General features: G+C 53.3%; 1 long non-coding RNA gene across 1 annotated transcript in view; it reads right to left on the reverse strand.

Moving 5' to 3' along the window:
• The window catches only part of LOC105543555, a 5,548-nt gene extending 4,341 nt beyond the window's left edge, over window positions 1–1,207 (reverse strand). The window contains exons 1-2 of the long non-coding RNA XR_001006644.1: window positions 1,175–1,207; window positions 8–204 (exon numbers count right to left, since the gene is read on the reverse strand). This is a non-coding gene — a long non-coding RNA (uncharacterized LOC105543555). The remainder of the gene's footprint in view (window positions 1–7; window positions 205–1,174) is intronic.
• Window positions 1,208–5,092: the final 3,885 nt, after the last annotated feature.

Genomic DNA, 5,092 nt, shown 5'->3' on the forward strand with positions numbered 1-5,092 from the left:
CACCCACCTTCAGGTCGTAGAAGATGATGTCACCGAGCACCAGGTTCACCTTCACGTAGTAGAGGGTCTCCTCGTTGAACTCCAGCGGCGAGCTGCAGAGCTACAGGGCCTTGAGGTAGAAGTGCTCCGCCAGCTTGCCATGGCCCAGCTGATGGTGCAGGGCGGCCAGCCGGTGGTAGGCCACGCGCTCGTTCAGCTGGTCCCCTGGGGTGCAGGCCAAAGGGGCAGGTGTGAGGACGTGGCTTCCTGGGGCAGGGAGGGCACAGGCCCCTCAGGAGCAGGTATGCAGACCCCGGGCAGCACACCTGGCTTGCCTCCAGGCACCTGCGGTCAACTGGGCAGCTCTGGCCAGTCCATTCCGGGTTCCCAGACTCATTTTCCTATCTGCAAAGCAGAATTAGTAAGACCTGCCCCTGTCTACTGTGAGGCTTTGGCAAAGTCGGACTTGGATGGCCCAGCTCCGTGCTCTGTGCCTACACATAGCCACCTGCCTTTGCTCACTGGTTTTAACCAGGGGAGCCCAAAAGCCATGCAGTCCAGGTGCTCCCGGGCACCCTGGCTCCAGGCAACCCACAGACGTGACATCCGACTCCTCCTGGGTGTGGCAGGATCAGAGCCCCCTACCTTGGGGAGTCAGCTGCACACCTAGTGTGTACTGGGCCACGGGGCACAAGGCGCTGGGGCATGTGGCCTGCCTAGGGTTCCCTGTCGCTGGAGGGGGACAGACAACCCTGGCACAGCACCAGGGGATGCCCGGCCTTAAGGGGCAGACTGCTGGAAGGGGAACTGGGATTTTATCAGCCAGAGAGCCATGTGGTTGATGAGGGTGGGAAGGGCACAAGAGAAAGGGAATGTGCCACTCAGCCTGGCACATACAGGGACCAACGAGATGCCTGGCATGTCTGGAAGGCAGAGGGCACACTGGGCGGCCCTTGTGGTCAGCAGCGGGAACAGGCACAGGAAGCAGAGCTCAGTCAGGCAGGGAGCTCTGCACTGCGTGAGAGACCTCGGGCTGTGCCCCACGGCCAGACGGGGAAGCCAGTTGGGCAGATCTGCCTGCCTGGACAGGAGACCAGGAAAATCCAGCAGCTGTTTCAGCTTCTGCCCTGCAGACCTGGAGGCTGGGCTCTGGCAAAGTGTGGGTCCTGGCAGGGTGGGGTCTTAGGGGACTTACCCAGAGTGATGCTGAGTACTAGGGCCACGTAGGCAAACTCCAAGCCCTCCTGTGGCCTCTCCAGTGTGGCCAGAGGTGCCACCAGCTTGTTGCACAGCTGTAGCTGCAGCTCCACCCTGCGGTTGCCCGTAGTCACTGCCAGGGCCAGGACCCAGTCCTACCACACAGGCAGGTGGCTCAGGATTCCCACAGAACCCACCTTGCCCAAGGCCCTCCTCAGAGCTCAAACATGTGCTTGGAGCTTCCCACACCCCAGATACCCCTGCACCTCCACACTGCTCTGTGCTCTGGGATAACACACAGTTCAGACACCCAAGTTGGGGGCTGAAGAGTCATCTGAGGCCCATCCAGCTACACCCAGCAGCCTCAAACCAGCCTCTCCCACCTGGGCACCAGGGGTCTGACTAGGGGGAGCCAGCACTCCTCTCTGCTTTAAAAACACCACATTTATCTGTGCCCAGGGCTGAGCCACGCCGTGAGCTCAGAGGAAGGGAGAAGCCGTCCCAGTTCGGGGTGCAAGCAGACCTGGGCCTCCCACTGACATGTTGTGTGCCCTTTGACATGTCCCTGTGCCTCTCTGAGCCTCAGTTTCCTCATCTGGAAGATGGGGACAGGACTTCCCGCTCATGGTTGCTTGAGATCATCAGGTACAAGGGTAGAGCCATTGTCACGTCCAGGCCCCGAGCGTTTGTCCCAGGCAGGGGCACGGTCAGTATCATTCCCGGTGAGACCACTTGGAAACTAAGCATGTGCATGGGTGGCCCTGCCTCCAGGTGGGAGGCCTCTGCCCTGCCACACCTGTTCCTCAGTCCTCCAGGTGCCCCCCTGAGGCCCACCCACATCAGCCCACAGGCCAGCTCACCCGGTAGAAGGACATGGCTTTCTCCCGCTCCCAGGCCCCATTGAAGAAGATGTCTCCAGCTGCCTCAAACAGCTCCAGCCCCAGGCTGGGGTCACCTGTGTACAGGACCACATTCTGTGCCACCTGAAAGGAGACAAAAGTTCCCTCAAGACCCACATCTGGTGAGGTGGCCATGCCCACCTTTGCCAGCCTCCTTCCTCTCACACACTACAAGTACACCTGAGCATTTTGCAGACCCTGTGCTTTAGGGATGCCCCCACCACTGGCGTGAGGACAATGAACTGATGCAACTGAGTGCCAGGAGATGACTGAGCAGCTGCAGCCCAGGAGCCCGTCACCTGTGAATCCTACCACCAGAGCTAGCCCTAGCCCACTGCCCCTGTACTCAAACCAGTCTCCGTGGCCCCCAGATTGCTGGGAGCCCATCCCCTGGCTCCTTTCTGTGTTGCCACATCCCTGCCACATCAACAGTGTTTGTGTGTGGGCCTGGTCCCCTCTTGGCCATGAGCTCTTGATCCCTCTCCTCAGCTCAAGGAGGTATACAGCAAGTGGTCAATAATGAAATCTTCACCAGGCTCGTGGGCTTCACAATTTGTTCCAGATCACACTGTGTTTGGGAAAGCCTCTGAAAACAGCCACTATGATAGATTCATTTTGTAAGGAGATGTGCCACGTGTCGCTTGGAGTAAGTTCTTCTGTGTGTTAACTGCGTGGTCACATTATTTGAGCATGTGCTGTATACCAGCAGGTGCTGGGCACTGTGAGGGGCCGCGCCTCTGCCCTCAGGGAGAAGATGCTGGCCACTGGGGGAGGATGTGAGGGAACCAACTGGAGGGAGGGAAAAGGCACACAACAGATGCTCAGCAGTGGCTTAGGAATGAGTGGATGGACGGATGAATGGATGAGGAGATGTAGACACATGGATGGATGGACGGGTGTGTGGATAGATTAATGCTGGGATGGATGGATGGATGGATGGATGGACGGACGGACGGATGAATGGACGGACGAACGGACGGATGGATGGATGGATGGGTGGAATGATGTGTGTTTGTCTGTATGTATGTATGGGTGGGTAGATGATGTATGGATGGGTGGAGAGTAGATGATGTATGTGCATATGGATGGATATATGGTGGATAGAGGAATGTATGGATAAATAAATTGACAGATGAATGGAGGGATGGATTAATAGGTAGATTGGTTGGTGGGTGGATGGATGAATGATGGATGGATGGACGAACAGCGAATGGATGGATGGGAGAAAGGATGGATGATGGAAGGATGGATGGATGATGGATGGATGAATGAATGGATGGGTGGATGGATATGGATGGATGGAAGGATGAACAGGTGGATGGATGGATGATGGAAGCATGGATGGATGATAGATGGATGGATGAATGGATAAATGGATATGTGGATGGATGGAAGGATAAACAGGTGAATGGATGGATCATGGAAGGATGAATGGACAGATGGATGGAACAACAGGTGAATGGATGGATAGACGGGTGAATGGATGGATAAAAGGATGGATGAATGGACAGATGGATGAATGGACAGACGGATGAATGGACGGATGAATGGACAGATGGATGGACAGATGGATGGATGATGGACGGATGCATGATGGATGGATGGATGGATGATGGATGGATGGATGGACGAACAGATGAATGGATGAATGATGGAAGGATGGATGGATGAATGGATAGATGGATGAATGATGGATGGAAGTAAGGATGAACAGGAGGTGAGTGGATGGTTGATGGAAGGATGGATGGATGATAGATGGATATATGGATGAATGGATAAATGGATGGATGGATGAATGATTGATGGGTGAATGGTGGATGGATGAATGGTGGATGGATGGAAGGATCAACAGGTGGATGGACGGAAGGATGAACAGGTGAATGGATGGAAGGATGGACAGATGAACAGGTGAATGGATGGTTGATGGAAGGATGAAAGGACGGATGGTTGAATGAACAGATGAATGGATACATACACGGGTGAATGGATGGATGATAAAAGGATGGATGATAAAAGGATGGATGGATGAATGGACAGATGGATGGATGATGGCTGGATGGATGGATAAATGGATGGATGGATGGATGAAGGATGGATGGAAGGATGAACAGATGAATGGATGGATGATGGAAGGATGAATGATGGAAAGATGGATGGATGATAGAAGGATGCATGGATGGATGAATGGATAAATGGATGGATGGAAGGATGAACAAGAGGTGAGTGGATGGATGCTAGAAGGGTAGATGGATGATAGATGGATGGATGGATGGATGGATAGATGGATGGATGGATGGATAGATGGATGGATGGATGGATAGATGGATGGATGGATGGATGGATGATGGATGTATGGAAGGATGAACAGGTGAATGGATGGATGATGGAAGGATGGATGGATGAATGGACGAACAGGTGGATGGATGGTGGCTGAATGAATGGATGAATGATGGACGGACAAATGGATGGATGGATGGATGGATGATGGATGGATGAATGGAAGGATGAACAGGTGAATGGAAGGATGAACAGGTGAATGGAAGGATGAACAGGTGAATGGATGGATGATAGAAGGATGGATGGATGGATGGATGGATGGATGGATCGATGGAAGGATGAGCAGGCGAGTGGATGAATGATGGAAGGATGGATGGATGATGGATGGATGGATGGATGGATGATGGATGGATGGCAGAATGAACAGGTGAATGGATGATGGAAGGATGGAAGAATGGATGGAGGGATGGATGAACAGGTGAATGGATGGATGGAATAAAAGGATGGATGATGAATGAATGGATGGATGGATGGATGGATGGATAGGTGAATGGATGGATCATGGATGGATGGAAGATGGTTGGATGGATAATGGAAAGATGGATGGAAGGATGGATGGAAGGATGGACGAACAGGTGAATGGATGGATGATGGAAGGATGAAAGGATGGATGGATGGATGATAGATGGATGGATGGAAGGACCCACAGGTGTATGGGAAGATGATGGAAGAATGGATGG

The sequence above is a fragment of the Mandrillus leucophaeus genome, unplaced genomic scaffold (genome assembly GCF_000951045.1).
Source record: "Mandrillus leucophaeus isolate KB7577 unplaced genomic scaffold, Mleu.le_1.0 Scaffold286, whole genome shotgun sequence".
Classification (NCBI taxonomy): domain Eukaryota; kingdom Metazoa; phylum Chordata; class Mammalia; order Primates; family Cercopithecidae; genus Mandrillus; species Mandrillus leucophaeus.